This window comes from Artibeus jamaicensis, unplaced genomic scaffold, assembly GCF_021234435.1.
Source record: "Artibeus jamaicensis isolate MK-2021 breed Jamaican fruit bat unplaced genomic scaffold, CSHL_Jam_final contig_354, whole genome shotgun sequence".
NCBI lineage: Eukaryota > Metazoa > Chordata > Mammalia > Chiroptera > Phyllostomidae > Artibeus > Artibeus jamaicensis.
In genome coordinates, this window is record NW_026521803.1 from 42,094,216 (window position 1) to 42,111,727 (window position 17,512).

At 37.6% G+C, this 17,512-nt stretch overlaps 1 protein-coding gene across 2 annotated transcripts in view; it reads left to right on the plus strand.

Moving 5' to 3' along the window:
- The window catches only part of CCDC102B (coiled-coil domain containing 102B), a 147,890-nt gene that overhangs the window by 12,572 nt on the left and 117,806 nt on the right, over positions 1-17,512 (plus strand). The gene's annotated exons all lie outside the window — the stretch shown is intronic.

Consider the following 17,512-nt stretch of genomic DNA (forward strand, 5'->3'; position numbering starts at 1 on the left):
TCTTGTTCGGTAACATAGGGGTGCCTGTGTTCTTTCAAATGGGTGTTTTGGGTTCCTTTGGATATATTCCCAGAAGTGGGATCACTGGGTCAAAAGGCAGTGTCATATTAAAAATGCAACTGTATTACTTTTGAATGCTTCCTGAATGAAAGATATTCTCCGGGTATTTATAAATTTAGTGAAAATTTTTTTAGAGAGACACTATTTTGAATAATTTTCTTAACTAGGAAGACTAAATATAAAGCCATATAGAACTTCCTGGAAATAGTGGAGGAAGCCTTCTTATGTTAATAGAAAGCAAACTTTAAATAAGGGAGTGATTTAAGTAGGCTTAAAGTTTTAAGAGAGGAGTGTTGAAAGGGATTTCCAAGGCGATTAAGTGGTTGAAAGGGAGGCTGAAGCAGGGTGAGATTGTAGGACTGACAGGTGGGTGACCTTGGGGTTTCTCAAGTGTGAAGGACAGCGATGTCACTGTCACAGGTGGGGAGAGAAACTGAGTTAGGGAGCAAATGGCTGGTGATGGAGGAGATGAATATTAGACCAAGTTTGCATTGAATGCATGGCGCATGTTCACTCCTGTAGGAAAATGCTTCAGTCACCAAATGCAGGTACTTTTAAGTTGACCATATTGGAAATAAATGTAAGATTCTCCTACTGACCCTGATGAGGAGACACTTCCTTGGGGTGTAAGAAGAAATAGACTTAGAGTGTTAGATTCTCTTCATTCCATTATCAGTGCTTCATCTGTACTTGTTATATCCTCTACTATTGAAAATAAGGAGATAGTAAAAGCTGCAGTTCATTGCTGGGTTTACCGAAGGGAAGATCAGCTTCTCAAGTTTTCATTAGGAAGTTTCAGTATTTTAATGGGAAATATATATTTTAAATTTTTTTATTTAAAAATGTATTAAAAACCCAAATGATATTAGTATGTCAAATGACCTTCGTTCTACTTTTAGGAGAAATGTTAAATTAAAAAAAAATGTATTTTGTGAGAATAATTTAAATGTTAACCAAAACATATTTGGGAAGAAATTTTTTAGGTCCTTTGAGGTTTATAATCATTTAGAAATCATGGTTCTTTGTGGTCACTGGATTATGGAAGTTATAAAGCAATAGAAAACAGCTTTCATGTGTGGTTCATTTTAAATACTAGAAAAGTATTTTAAAGAACATAATAAATTTGAATAGCCTCTCTACACGTTAGCATTAAATATGTTTAGAATATAAGTTATATCTTTCAGATGTTGAGTATTAATTGAGTAGGTTGATGTTTTGACTAAGTTAAGAGAAAAAAGGAAATTGACCCTAATGAATATTCAATAATTTTCTATTTTTAAAATATGAAACATGCACATAAGTTCAAGCTGGTACTTCTACATTTTTTTCATGGAAGACGTATTCTTTCTGAAGAGTTAACACATAGGAATAGAGTATTATCACCCAAAAGAAGTTGAATTATGTTGATAACCCAAGACTAAAATCTCAGCCAGCGTGAGAAGTGAGACATTCAGATGTCCAAGCAGACGAAACTCAGAGATGCTGGATACAGAAAGGAAGGAGAGGACCTGAGGCCAGCAGGCAAGGCTGGGGGAGGTGTACTAAAGACTTTGAACTTAATCCTAAGAATAACTGGAGAGCAATTGAAAAAGATGCAGCAAAGACAGAATAACCACATTCAAAACATAAAAATATATCCCCCTACCTGTTGACAGGTAAACAATATTGGGAGGGAAAACTATTTCATAATCCAAGGGTGAACTGACCCTACTGGACTGCGGGGGTCTGAGATGGAGGAGAGGGAGCAAAGCTAAAACCCAAGGAAGCTGAGCAGGACGTGGTCACTACGTCGGGCGCAGGGGATGATGCAGGATGATGAGCAAGGGACGCCTAGATTTCTGCTAACACAAGCTGAAAGCATGGTGTTGACTTTTTAAAATCGTGTTGACTTTTAATAATAGGAAAAAATGCAGGAAAGCCCCAGTGGATCTCCTATAAGATGAGAAATGTAAAGAGCTCCCCCAGAAATCCCCGCAGCAGCAAAACGCATGCCTTCCATTCCCACATAAATGCACACACACGCAAATACAGTCTTCATTTCCAACAAGCCTGAGAAGTTCGAATTAATGAAGTCAGATTACTCTGTTATGGCCCAATGGAAACACATAAACATAATTGCATTCATATATATTTTGGAAGTTGTCAACTCTATTAATGGAATGGCAACTTTACTTCCCTCTAGATTCATTAATTGAGTGTCTTATATTCTAGTCACTGTGAGGACAAAGATAAATAAGATATAAGTTCTACCCCCAAGAAGCTCATAGACTGGTGGTAGAAACAAATGTATTAAAACTATGATGTTGTATCATAAATCTAGGAAAAAAGTAATTAACCAGAGCACAGGGCCACAGAGGAAGGAGGAGAAGACAGATCAGGAAGCACAGTGCAGATCAATCATTTGTCATTATTATCCACCCTCCATCTCCATTACACATGCACACACACCCAGGTGTGTGCAAGCACACACACACATTAATAAATTGAACTCCATTTTGGTTTTAAATAGTTTCAGCACCAAAAATAAAATCCACTGAACTCTGAAAAAATGTTAGGATTCCAGAAGGTTGTAAAATATAGTTTCTGCACCAACATCTTTTTATAGGTACAAAAATCTCTGTGTTTTCATCTAGACTGTGTACCTCATATACTCTCAGTACAGAGCTGATGGCAAGAATAGGGCAGATAATTCGATGATTTGCTTCAATTTATAGGATCTTTGAAGTGTATATCCTCTTTGGACTGGAACCAAGGAAAAAATCTGCCTGAGTTGTTTACTTCCGTTCATCATTTCATTTTCCTACAGCTTCAGATAATTAGGAGTTGGATTATTTCTATTCCCATATCTTGTTCTTTCTTTTAAGTGCTTTGCTTTCTAAATTTTATTGATCGTTTTCCTTTGATTTCATTTGAGCAGATATTTCCTTGCCTGGTAGAGGGGATAGAAAATAGAATAAATTGTTCAAAGAGCTGATTCTCAGAATAACATTTTCTACCTTCACTGAAGATTTGGTACCAGTAATTAGAAATGTGTGAACATTGGTTTTAAAACATGTCTTTTAATTTCAGCCACAAGTTCATGATGTACAAAACATGTATTTTAATTTCAGCCACAAGTTCATGATGTTCATTTTATGTAGTAAAAAGAAATAATAGCTATCATTCATTGAATATATACATTATGCCTGCGTTTATATATATAAACATATAGTAGCATTATGTTCTCAAAGCAAACTCATGAGGAAGGTATTATCACTCCAAGTTTGTTATTAAACTGAGTCTGGGAAAAGTTAACTTCTTCAAGGTCTCACACCTGGTCAGAAGGTAAATCAATCTGTACCCTCTTCCTATTCCCTTCTCACTTCCTGTAGTAACAAAAGAAATTGCAGAAATTTTCTTGGAAGAGCCATGAGCTATTTTAAGATCAGCAACAATGACTAAAAAGCAGAAGTAAATAGAGAAAAATCAGTTTGTCTGACATTAATGTGTAACAAAATGGGAAAGAAAATGTTGCTGTATTTCAGTTAACTTCTGGTATGATTAAGAAGTCATCCTTGCCTGCCCTGTTGTTTTACCTTGTGAGAGGAAAAAAAAAAAATAGCCCGTGAGTTGTATTCAAGCCAGAACAGTCCCAAAGTAATCAGAGAACACTTTTTCCTTTGCTGCTTAGGAAAAATAATCTGTTATTTTCAATTTCCTTTACTGCTAGATTCAATCTGCTGTTTTAAAACATTACATGTGATTTTTAAATTTTTAATTTTAGTTTGCTATTACTTTTATGAAATGCTTAATTGACATGATATATTTGTCTGAGAATTTTTTGATTTGTAATGGAACAAATAATCTTCAAGCATAAAAGAAATTTGAATATGGGCTTGTTTTCTGGATTTTATGCAACAGCACTCAGTGGGAGACTTGGGACTCTGAGGTCGGATCTTTCATTCTGCCAAATATTGCTTGCAACTTAAAAGTGAATCTGGCTTTCATAAACATAATTAACAAGCAGAACTCAACATATGAATTTAGCCTGCTTCCAAAATATTAGTTACTTTCTTTTGCACATTTTTTCGTTTTAATTTTAGCATTTGAATCGCAAAATAATGATTTTGATTCCATTCTCATGTGTCCCAGTTCTTTTGAAAATGGAAAAAATGTTGAAAGAAGGTGGGGAAAATGGTGGGATTCGGTGTCTGTGCTCCCCCCCCTCTACCAGAGTCCAGTTATCTTCATGTTGCTAATGCACCTTAATTGGAAGTGTGCTCAGATAATTTTCTTGGCTATCTATTAAAATTAAACATATTTATAAATGCAAGGAACACAGCTGTTTGTTTTCAAGCAAATGGTCATGCATACAGGGGCCCACCAGACAAATGGCTACTTTTCATAAGACGTGTTAAGGGATTTACATGCCATTTGTTTGCTGAGACTCCTGACTTCATTCCCATTCAGAGAAATAGTTGATAATGGAATTCTGGTAACATGAACTGATTGTTTTCATGAGCATGAGTTTTGTAAGACCAGGACAGATATGTAGAAGGGAGTCTGAGTGGTTGGGTAACTAAAGTAGGAATCAGCCACAGTGCATCATGGTCCGCTCCCCCCGAATCAAAGAAACATGATCAGAGGGGAGAAAGGAAACTAAATTTTAAATTATAGGTACCGATTTTATCAAAAATTTTACTGGAACTAAGCACAGTACATTTACTGGGCATTTTTGTATTTTATGTCCAGTTGAAATCTCCATAGTAGACCAACTAGTTCACTACGACTGTATGAAAACACAGATAACTTATCTTTCCGAGGAACATCTTCCTTTCAAGCAGGGCTGACTGACCTACAGAGCGTGGAGAACTGTGAACTATAGAGACCGTGTTGTGTAACTACAGCCCACGTGATCACATTTTTCTCCCCCTTGAGTGACTGGAAGTGCTTATTCACATACTAATACTTTGTCCTCGGCCACTGAGCACGGACACATCGCCCCCCCACCCTCTGCTGCCCTGAGCTCTGTATTTCTGTGACAACACATGCTCATGTAGTGTGACACCATTCTCTTTGTCACGCCTGCTCTCCTGCCCGATCTGAAAGCCTCTTGGTGGCCAGATGATGTGTTTGTAAAGACACCACCTGGCAGCTCACTGCTCTCTAGACGATGGAGTCCCACGATCATGGCTTCCTGTGAAGGGAGCGAACAGTGGTTAGTTACGGTTAATGCTTGCTCTTCTGTATGGAAGCCTTTTCTACATGCAAGGTCATGAGAGGTTTTTCTATAGTTAATTTCTAGGAGCTCTACCATTTTGTCTTACACTTTTAGGCAGGCGTTCTATCTGGAGTGACTTTTTAGGTGGTGTGATGTCACAGTTAGTTCCATGTGGATATACGGTTGAGACAGCACCTTTGCTGAAAGAAGGAAAATATTTCCCCATACCAACAGGTCACAAATTGGGTAGCACAAAGGTGTATAGGTCTGTGTTAGGACTCTATTCTCTTCCATTAGTCTATTGTCTCTCCTTATGTCAGTAGTTCATTGTCTTGAGTATTATAGCTTTATTGTTCTATAGCCAGTTGTATAATTCCTCTAACATTGTACTTGAATAGTTTGTTGTCTATTTTTCAATCTTGGCATTTCCACATGAATGCTAAAATCAACCTGCCAATTTCCACAAAATAAACCTTCTGAGGTTTTGACTAGAACAACATTGAATCTACAAGTTAAGTTGGGGAAATGTGTCACCTTTACAATGTTGAGGCTTCAGTATGTACACATCATACATCCCTACATTTATTTAGTTAGTCTTTGTTTCAGTAACATCGTACTTCATGCAACATAAGCTTACCCATCTTCTATGATATCTCTGATTATTTCGATGTATTTGATGCTATTATAAAATGATACTGGTTTTTAAAATTTGATATTTGGTAAGTATTTTTTTCTAGAAGACAGACATACACTTGATTGTATACATTGACTTTATAGTGAATAAGCTTACTAACTTCACTGTTCTAATAATTTGTTGAATGACCTGAAAATTTTACCTACAAATCACATTAAATCACACAAAAATTATATAATATTTTCCATAGAAAAATGAGTGTTTTATTTCTTCATTTCTATTTCTATTTAGTTTTCTTTCCACTGGCTAAGACCCCTTCTTTTGAATAATACTGAGCACTAGAAGTATCAGCAGGCACTATTCTCATTTCTGATTTTGGGGAGAAAGCATTCAATAATTCACCATCCAGGATTATTGCTTTAGGCTTTATTGATGATAATGTAATCATATCACATATTTTTCCTTCTATTTTTGGTTATATAAGTTTTTTTAAATCATAAACTCATGTTGGATTTTATCAATTCACTTTATTTATCTATGAAACTTTTCTTCATTTTGTTAATAGGTTTATTAAGTGAATTGTGATGATTGATAATCAAACAGTAGATCAATTTTATATACCTGGAATATATTCAACATTTTTTGTGATTCGCTCATCTTTTTAGTCACTAGATACTTCCTGCTGGTGTTTTTATTCCAGTTTTTATATCCAGGTTAGTTGAAGATATTTGTCATCAAGTTCTTGTGAGATCTTGGTATTGAGATCATTTTGAACTTGTAAAATGAGTTGGGGGTATGCTTATTCATTTTCTTTTATCTGGAAAAGATTATAAAAAATTTGTATCATTTTCCAGCATGAAACTATTTTCTTTATATATCCTTTTCCAAAAATCTTTGGTAGATCTTAATGACTCTTTGGTCTTAAATATCTCTCACTCATTCATGTATTCACTCACTGAACAACCACTATTTACTTACTATTTATTACTTGATTGACGAAACTGAAGAACTTAGAGATTTTAATGCTCTTTTATCTGTTGAAAATAAGCACTACTGACCCTCAATAAGGTGATGCTCGGAGAGGAGGCCTTCCTCATTCACAAATGGAACAGAAAAAATCTAAATAATTAGGAAGCAGTTTTCACTCTTCCAATGGCAAAACGCTATCTTGCACTGTCATAAAAGGTAGTTTGCAATAAATTAATTAGGATGCGGAAAGGTGGAGATGAGCATGCTCATTTGCACTTTGCACTTACCCCTAGCGAGGAGAACCATGTGCCTTGACCGCCTCGTGTGGAAGGGCTGAGCAACTCTAGGCTTTTGGTAGTTACAGGCAGACACATACTCTCCAGTCGCATTTTAGGAAAGTGAACGTGTGCACTGCTCTCATTTCTGATTTTAAGTTGTTAAAGGCATTGCTGGCCTGCTGTTTTCTATGCCCTGCTTCTGTTACTTTGCAAAGGGCCAAACCGTACTCCCGGAAACCCAGGATATTTCTCCCTGGTTGGCTTTTGATTTTGCAAATATCAGCAGAGACTAAAAATGGATTTTTCTGACAATTCACATTTTTGTGAAGACTGCAGTCTTTGAACTATTTAAAAGTAATCTATAAGGAAACTTTTTTTTGTTGTCAAATTAATAGCAAATATGTAAGGAATAATGAATAAACTAAAGCTGTCCAGTCCATAGATGCTAAAGTTGTATGTGGATTTCAGTTAGTTTAAGTGCAGTGGACAAAACCCAGTAGAACAGGTGGCAGCCATCACCCCGACTGCACATCTCGTTTGCTTGGTGTGTGACGGCTTTTCTTCCTTTTCCAGTGGGTTACATGATGTTCCTCCAGTAAACTGTTGTCATGGGTAGCTAGCCCTTACTGAGTGAGTAATGCTCAAAAAGACCAGCCCATTTTGGCTATGTCAATATATCTAATTTAAACAACAACTATAATATTTCTAATGTTTATTCACTTGAATACAATATATTTTTAGTACCGTGGACCCTTTAAACCTTAATGGTATCTGAAGAAACACCATAAAATTTATTGACTCTTCATCCTATGATTGGCATTTAGATTGAGTTATTCTTTCCTATGCCTTTCATGTTATATCACTTAATGTTCCCATTGATCCTGACTTTAATTGGTCAATTCCAACATTTCATTTCTTAAATACTTACTTTTGTGTAAGGTTACACTAAATCGTGGTGGATGACAATGATAACTGATCATGTGAGCACGTGATATTAATAGTCATGCTCTGTCTTTCTGTTCTGCTGCAGAACAGATGACGCCACAAATGTAGTAGCTTAAAGCGGCACTTCCTGTCCTTGTTTCTGAAGTTTGAGGACCAGGCACAGCTGGACTGGGTCCCCTGGCTCCAGGCTTTTCAAAGAGCTGCCTCTGAAGTGCCACCCAGGCATGCAGTGCTCTTTAGGTGCCACTGGGGGCACATTCACTTGCAAGTTCCCTCAACCATTTGGGGGGCTTCGGTCACGGCTCCTGGTTCCGTCAGAGTGACCAAGAGCGGGGGCGGCAGAGAGTGTTAGCGAGATAGGAAGTTTCGGTCTTTTTAGTCACTTTTGCAATGTAATAGCTTTGAGGATGATACCAAAAAAAAAAAAAAGCCTATCGTTGAGAAGGTAATTATTTTGAGCATTAAAATGCCTGATATTTGATGCATAATATTTCAATTTCCCCTCCTTCTAGGCACCCATATGATATGAACCACTTACTACTCAAAAGCTTAATCATTTGTAAAGGATTGCCAAGGTTTAGGTGAGAAAGGATAGGCCAAAGTATGGGAGAATTACTATATTTTAATATACACCTTATTTTGCATTTTCTCTTGATTTCCCAGGTGTCTTTAGCTTCAGAATTTTTGGGGGGGAAAGCCTCTTTACTATCTGATATACAGATTCATTATTATTTATTACAAAATTGCATTGTAAAGATTGACATTTTAATTGTAGGGTACAGAGATTTCAAAATAGTAGGAGAGAAGGTTCCATTCACTCAATATTAGACTGAAAATCTCATTTGTCTTTGGGGTAGTTGAATTCCCTGTCAAATGTTTTGTGTTACGGAAACTGCAAATGTGTTTTGTTAAATTCTTTACCCTTAAGGTTTAGACTCAAGAGTAATTTAAAGGAAATTCCATCCATATGTTTATAATTTAGTATGTTAGGCTGGTTTTTCCTTTTTTTCATATTTGATGTCTAAGAGCTCTCTTGAGCTGCTTCTTTCAGGGATCTTTTGGCAAGATTAGACTAAGTCTCCAACCAAAAATTTCAGATTGGAATTCGACACACATCAGGGATTTATAGAGTCTGAACAATACTAATGTGTTTTCTCATTTTGCATCTAAATGTCATAAATGCAGAGCTGGAGATTACTCAGTGGCATTGAAGGGCATTAAAAATAACTCTGGTTAGTGTTATCTCAGAGTCAATAAATTTTCTTATTCTTAAATTGTACTGTATTTTGGAAAATTGTACTGTTCTTAGTAATTCTATCAAATTTCTTTATCTTACTATTTACCATTTCACAAGAGTCACTGTTCATTGATCTAATTCTACCACGCTTCTTTGTTTACTCCACGAGATCTTTCCAACAATTTCTAAACGTCCAGTCTTATACTTTCTAGGCCACGCCCCTTTCTCTCACAGCGTAAACGATGCTTAGTAAACACGCACAGCATGCCTGTAAAAATGTAATCTTCATGTGTGTTAGTGATGACTAATTTACGGTCTGCAAGGAAATAAACACTTTCTGAGAACTTGATAATCTAGGCACTTTTCTTTTTTGAATTTGGAAAAGGCTTTGCAAGCACGTGGCATGAACCTTAGAAACAATGACCCATAGAAATTCATATCCAAAATACACTGAAAGTAACTTTCATTTCCCCTGAAGTCTTTGCTTGCCCTTGTATACTTGTAGTAAAAATGGATCAAACAGCAAAGGGATTTACACATGGAGGAATTATTTTGCCCAGCTCCGGCTGGCTGTCCTGTCTATACATGAACATTTAGCTAGTTCTACCTCCTAAATAATAATGTTAAAACCATATACACCCAGGCTACAAAACTGTGTGTACTCTGTGTGTGTATGTCTACATATACAAGATGTGCATGCACACACATGTGTGTCATATATATATTTTGAGATGGCTTGGGAAGGCACTTTAAGGGGACTGAGCCCCAATTCCTTAATTTCCCTCTTTCGAACACATAAGCTAATGGTGCATTCATGGAGGGAGGCTGGGCTCCAGAAGAGCATCGCGTTCTGAGAGCAGCGACATGAGGACAGGACATGGGGTATAGCTGCCACTACCACCTTCTTTGCCCAGTCCTCCCGGCCTCCAGATCTCTACACGGATCATAAGAAGGTAGTATCGGCTGCTAAATGCTGTAGTCTTCTGGGTGGTTTTAGGGGTTGAAACAAAATTCTTCCTCTCAGCCCCCACTTTCCCTATGTCGAAGGGCAGTGAGACCACACGCTTTGTTGTGGGCCTTGGGTCAGGATGCTGGCATCCCTCCCAAATGTTTGTGAAAGGGACACTTTGGTATAATGGCAATGGCTCTGAACTTTGAGATGAAAGACCTGAACTCTGCTCTGTTCCTGCCTCTTAGCAGATTTTCCCGCATTTGTCCAGGCATCATACAGACATACAAAGTAGATGTTCTGAACACATTATGCAAAATGCGCATTAAAAGTATCTTTAAGCTAGATATAATATGCAAATATAAAGAGTTAGTACATCTGGAGGTTGATGCTTGAAGCTCTACTGTTAGTGTTTTATCCTAGTTTAAGCCTTCATTGCCTCTTAAAATTCTAAAAGTCAGAGCAGGGGAACACATTGCAATCCAGGGATGTGAGAGAAGAGTATTTCACCCACAAGCTCCTCAGTCCAGAATGAACGTGACCTCTTCAGGGAAGAGGAAGGAGGTCAAGCATGACTCCAGCAAGAAGGAAAGGTAAAGAGAGCAAGGGCTGGCGGGGGTCCAGGTCGGGGAGGGAGGCTGGTGCCCCGTCATGTGACACTGGCCCGTTTTATTCGAACTGCAATAGGGAAGCGTGGATACGTTCTATTAGAGAGTAACGTAACTGTATTTAAACAGGTGCTCTGGCTTGCATCCCCATGGGGAGAGAAGTGTGCATCGGCCTTTCAGTCGCAGTGACGTTGAGGGCAGCGCCGGTTGTGATGAGTAGTGACAGGCACAAGAGTTTGTTTGCCTGGATCTCAGAAGGGTTGGGAAGGACTCACGTACTGGCCTTTCTGGATGTCGTCGAGCATCAAATGCTCGATAGCATTTGATGAGCCAGCAATCTTGTCATTTGGGCCTGGCAAAGACTTTTTCTTTGATCTGATTTGTAATTCAAAAGGGTGGATTTTCATCTCTGCCCTCGATATAGCTCTCTACCCTGACCATTAAATTCCAGAATATTCATAAGAAATAAAGCTTAATAAGTGATACTGTATGTGCATGCACAAGCATAGCTCAGAAAACCAGTAGATGCTGTAGCGTTGCTGCTCTTAGCTGTGTGACATGGGATACTTTTTAGCCAACTTGGATTATTAATGTAAAGAACATACTATTGGAGAATGAAATCCCCCTCATGAAACAGACTTTAAGAATAGGGGTTTTTGTTAAGAAATTTCATAACTACTTTCCAAAAGTCAACACAACAATCATTTGGGCTGAGTTCTGCAAACTTCATCGTTAGGCCTGTGAAAACTTTCCCACCGGCTGCCTGAGCACAGCCAAGTGCAGCCCATCACACGGGGGTGAGAAAAGACTCCTCAATCATTCTGACACAGAAGAACTTTCTCTTGCTCAATACCAAGTGCAACCAGATCTGTGAAGAATTTCTCTTAGCCTCACACATTCTTCAAGAGCAAGTATGAGTGAGGTCCTTGGTTTAGGAATTGTGCTGAGGAAATGCACAGGAAAATTGGGAGAGTGTGTGGTTTTGTTCACGGAAACCTTGAAATGAACGTAAATACTGGGAAATGTGGGTGAATATCTGAGATATTGGAAATGCTGGTTAAAGAATAGCTGTAATTCTAACAAATGAATAGCTTTGCCATTTAAAAACACATGAAAGGCAGAACCCTTCCCTCTCTGGTCTGTAGTGGACCTGAGACAGGGACTCTATGACAAGGTGATCTTCTCTCACCAACAATAATGATAATGTTGCGGTGTCACCTCTGTGCTCTCCGGGATTTTCTTTTCATTTCTTTTCAAATGTCATCTACGGGCAAAGTTACACTGTCCTCTATATTATTTAAGCTGGATGAAATTATACCAAATGATATTTAGATAACCATGTGAATTCCAGACTCAGGGTCACCTGTCTGACTTTGCAGGGTGGTAGGACCTTTACATGATCAGCTTTTGTGGTGTTCTCTCCAAAAAAAATGTCCACTCTTGACTGCTTGCCACCTGGAAATAGTAGCCAGATTATTTTATATCAAAACAAGATTTGACTGGACTGCATAGTTCCACCACAGTGAATACTAATTTTACTTTTGGCTTAAGGTCTCAATGAATGTTTTGGCTTATTTATTTGGCATTATTAAAAGAAAATTGAGATAGCTTGTGGTTTTGTTCACTGAAACCTTGAAATAAACATAAATATTAAGAAATCCTGGGGAATTCACCATGTGTCAGGATTCCAGATATTGTTAGATATTAAGTAGCAGAGATTGTATATATTTATATATGTAAATAAATATATATGTTTAGAAAGATGTACTTAAGCTGTGAACTCAGACCTTAGATTAAAATATCCTTATGCCTAATATTTATTCACTTGTGAGACATTTGAGGAATATTTTTAAACAGAATTTCCTTAAACCCAATTGGCATCTCAAGAACTCTGTAAGAGTCATTCAGCTATGTTACAGCCTTCAAGAAATTCTTGATCATCTGAACCAAAATTTGTATTTGGCAGGTAACGTACTATAAAAGCTTCAAGATGACCGGCCTGCCAGAAATAAGAAATTTTATTTTTCCAAGGCTCATTACAAATTATACATTGGCACTTCATAAAATGGATTGTGGGTTGTGGATTTTGGATCTTTATTCTTCTATTAATATTCCAAAGAAATATGACCGATCACTTTGTACCTCTGAATTATAAGGTAGCTTCCCCCCCCTCATAAAAGCACAGAAAACAATACTATTGTCTGAGAATGGGATCAATAACATCAGGATATGATTTGGAGATATTATTTCAAAATAGTTTGTTTTCAAAGCAATAGAGTTCATTTTTTTGTCATTGAGCATTGTCCAAGAAAAATGCTGTTTTTCTCAAATAATATTTGACTAAAAACCTAAAGAAAAGACATCACACTGATCTGAAACAGGGATGCAGGGCTTCAACAATCGGAGGTAACAGCAAGAGGTAGAAGAAACAGGAGCAATGGAGAGTTGGCTAAAAAGAGGCGGGCTTCCTTTCTGAACTCCACACCAGTTCAATATAAAGACACTTTCTGTCTCTTCAGATAATGCACTTTACCATGTGGTAATGACTGTTGGCAAACACGACTAGATTTGTTTCTAGACATTTCCCACTATGCTTGTCTTATACTACAGTGCTTCCAGGAAATGAAGTATCTGAGCTTTAAATAATTGGCAACACGGACACACTTATTTTGTCATTATGTAGCTGCCCTCCTTGTGCAAGTATTTCCTGCCTCTCTAGGATTCTGAGACCTCACATGCTCAGGAAACACAGAAGATAAATATTCAGGTAGTCCACCACGGTGAACGGATTTTTAAATGTAACACTGAAGTGCAGGAAGAACTGGATGTGACGGAGCCACTGTTTTGCCTGGTTGCTGTCATTGGCTCACTTGTCACCGCCACCACCGCATTTTTCACATGTACTGTTTAGTATTTCCTTGCAAAGAAGCCTTAAAACTACTTTTTTTTTGCTTTAGATCCATACAAACTGCATATATTTTAAACCAATCCTTTGTGCATGCTTGACAGGCCACATTTTAAATATAACATATTTAATTTCCTGAATATTGAAAACTGATCCCTCTTTCTCTTTTTATTAGAGTATATGGTATCATATCTCTAGTAGCCACTTTTCCTTAGCATTGCGATCTCAAACAGTATTAATCTACTTTCTTCTTCCTTGTGGCTTTTACTGGCACCATTCTGTCTGTGCATAATACTCCTTTTTCCCAAGGAAACATAGATACCTATTCTTCTTTGGAAAAAAATTCTAAAAAGCACTTCATTTAGCATTCATTTCCTATAGGTTAATGGAAAGCAATAAGTATGAACAATAAAACAAAAATCCCTTTGGACCCTATTCTATTCTTCCCCGATACTGCAATTTTTGCCAAAAATGTTTGTATTTCTGGTCCACTTCACTCTTCAGATAATGCCCAAGACATCAGCTCAGAGAGACTTCTCTAAGTGTGTAGGTATGCACTGAATCCCAATACTGCTTTCAAAGACGGTGCAAATGCATGATTGTTAGTTGGATGTATTGCTTTTGGTTATTAGCGAGGGTCCAGGATGGCAGAAGCCACGTGTTTTCTTCACCATTGCGGAGGAAGACAAAGGTGAGTTTTCCGCTGAGGTGTCATCCCCTAAGAGATGGAGGAGAGTCAGGTGTCGGTCCCACCAGCTGCCACCTGAAGGAAGAGAGGAGAGTGAAGTGGGAGTGTGCATAGAGAGCACATGTCTCCTGTGAGGCCACCAGGTCACACCAGGAGTACTGTGGGGGCATGGTTTGGACTGGGATTAGGCTCAACAGGTGGCCGAGGCATGGAACATGGAACAAGCTGAGTGACAGAGGGGGCTGGAGGGGTAGACACGCCTCAGCATCCCTTTAAGCTGTAATGAGGAGACTAGACCCACTCAAAGCACTACACCAGCGAGCTCACCATAAAGAAAAAGGGAACCCCTACCCTTCGCAACAGCCGGGTGGCCCTAGAGAGTATGTCCCAAGTATAGTAAGTCAGTCAGAGAAAGACAAAACCCTATGATTCCACTTCCATGTGGAACCTAAAGAAGAAAATAAACCAACAGACGAAACCGAAACACGCATAGGTACAGAGAACAGACCGACAGTTGACAGAGGGGCGAGGAGTTGAAGTGGGGTGAAAAGGGTGAAGCGATTAAGAAATACACACTGGTCGTTACAGAACAGTCACAGAGACATTACAACAACGGAAACAGAGTCAACAGTAGCCTAATAACTATATTCGGGGACAGGTGGGTGCTTGAAATGTTTCAGGGACCTCTGTAAAGTACACGACTGTCTAACCACTACGCTGTATACCCGAAACCAATACAGAATAATATTGAATGCCAACTGTAATTGAAAAAAAGGCACAATGTCAGGATAGGTTGACTATTTGCATTGTGATTTATTGGGAGATATATGAACATAAAAATATCCAGAAGGGAACTCTGCCAAAGATACTTCTGAAAGAATCTAAAAGATGATCTCATTAGAGTGAAAATATTTTGAAGCTGTAGATTTTTTGATACGGGGAGGCAGTGGCTCTGGATTCATGTTTCCTTAGTCCCCAAACTTGTAATTGTATGACTTGGGCTGGTTACATTAGGACCCTAAGACCTAGCTTCTCATTTCATACATCGTACTGCATATTTCACTGAATAATATCAACATGATATAAAATCGAGATGGTGCCTTTATAAATGACATTCAGAACTTTTTTTTTGCAAATTTTATCTACTGTTATCATTTTAAAGCACACCATTTTTCTTTCAAGGAGAGAAAGCAATGGAAAGATTAATTAATGCAATATTCCAAGGTGACATTTTAGTGACTTGTATAGATAAAACTGTCACCTTGCCTAAGAGACAGACTGGGCCAGCCAATCAGCAGGCATTTCCCCATCATGGTCACAGAGCTGAGAGATGTATAATATGCCTATCTCCTCTTCCAAGTGAGGGTTCGAGTTGAAGGCAGGTCATGACATTTGTCCAAAGTCATCTGTTTAGGAAGTGACAGAATCAGAACTCAAATAGCTAGAATCTAGAGCCCAATTTCTTCATTAAGCTCCTCTTTAGTGAAAAATAATGTGTTTCGTGATATTATCTACGTATTGTATGCTCATCAAGTTTTATTTATTTGGCTATGCATTTAAATATCCTTGGCCGTAATTATGGTAGCCTGCCAGTATGAACATTTTTAATAGTTTCCTTGAGCAGTAATTGATAAAAAAAATACTGCCCATACTTAACGGACACGATTGGATGAGTTTGTACCTGGGCCCGCACCTGTGAAATCAGCACCCTGATCTTGGTGATAAACATCCCAACCACCTCCTGGTGTTTCCTAACATCCTGCTCTCACTTTGTGGTGAGAACAATGCAGAAAGCAGAGCAAGAGACCCAAAGTCGATAGCGTTGAAATATTTTTTCAATCACCAAAGGCTTTGTACTATAATCGCTGACAAATACTTTGCCAGTCATGTGAAATAAACCATAAAGCATATGCCCAAAGGTATAGAGAAAGCAAATGATTTAATAAACACGTGGGGATTAAATATCCCCACTTATGCTTGATAAGAAACACTTCAGATCAGGAAATGCTATTCGAGTCCAAGGTCTGGATGATTAAACGCAAATCAGTTTTGTTCACTCACATATGAAAAAATCTATCGTTAATTTGTAGGCAAGGTCTTAATGTACCAGAATCTAATTATAGAGTCTTCAAAACACTAGTGAAACAAAAGTTAATGAGAGATTCTTAAAGATATTACAATTTTAAGGTACTGATTTATTTATAAAAATGTTGAGGGTAAATTTAAATTTAATATGCTAAAGTAAGTTTTCCATCTTCATTTTGGAATTTCAACTAAAAGAGGTAATTCATTACATAATGAATATAATGAATATATATTACACATAATATTCAGTGTGATTTTAATTAAAAGTTCCTTTTGTTCTCTTCTATTTTAATATTGACCTTGGTTTACTAATTGTCCAAGGAAGTTGATCAATTGCATGCTTGTGCCCTCTGAATCACAGTAAGTGAAGGGGACAATTGCTCCCAATCAGCATTAATTAAAATATGCTTGGATACATACCAATCCTAACAAGATAACTGCAGCTTTGAATCCATGCTATTGTAATATGTATTAGACACACCTCGTATGTAATCCATATGTAACACATCCATATATGTGTAATATGTATCAGAGTAAGGAAGGAATTGGTTTCGTGCCTCTACAGAACACTTGTTAAAATGTGTTTTCCCCCCTACAACTGAAAGTGATATTATATAGTCATTTTTTTAGTGAATAGAGACTTATTTTATAAGTTGTGGAAACAACGAAATTCATTAAGTTGATTAAATGGGTGGTTCAGAGTCAGTTTATGATCTAAACTATGTACAAACAAATGAAAAAATGAAACTGATTTCATGTACATACATTATTATTTACACCAGAAAATCTTCTTTGATAGTAAAACTGGGTAAGCCTATACAAGCACAGAGATTTATTAATTTGTAGATTAACCTACACATGTTAAGCATTTAAAAATTCCAAGCGCTCTATCCTCAACGTAGCAATATTGCCACACTGAATAAGCAATGGATGTCCACGTTGATACGACTGCTT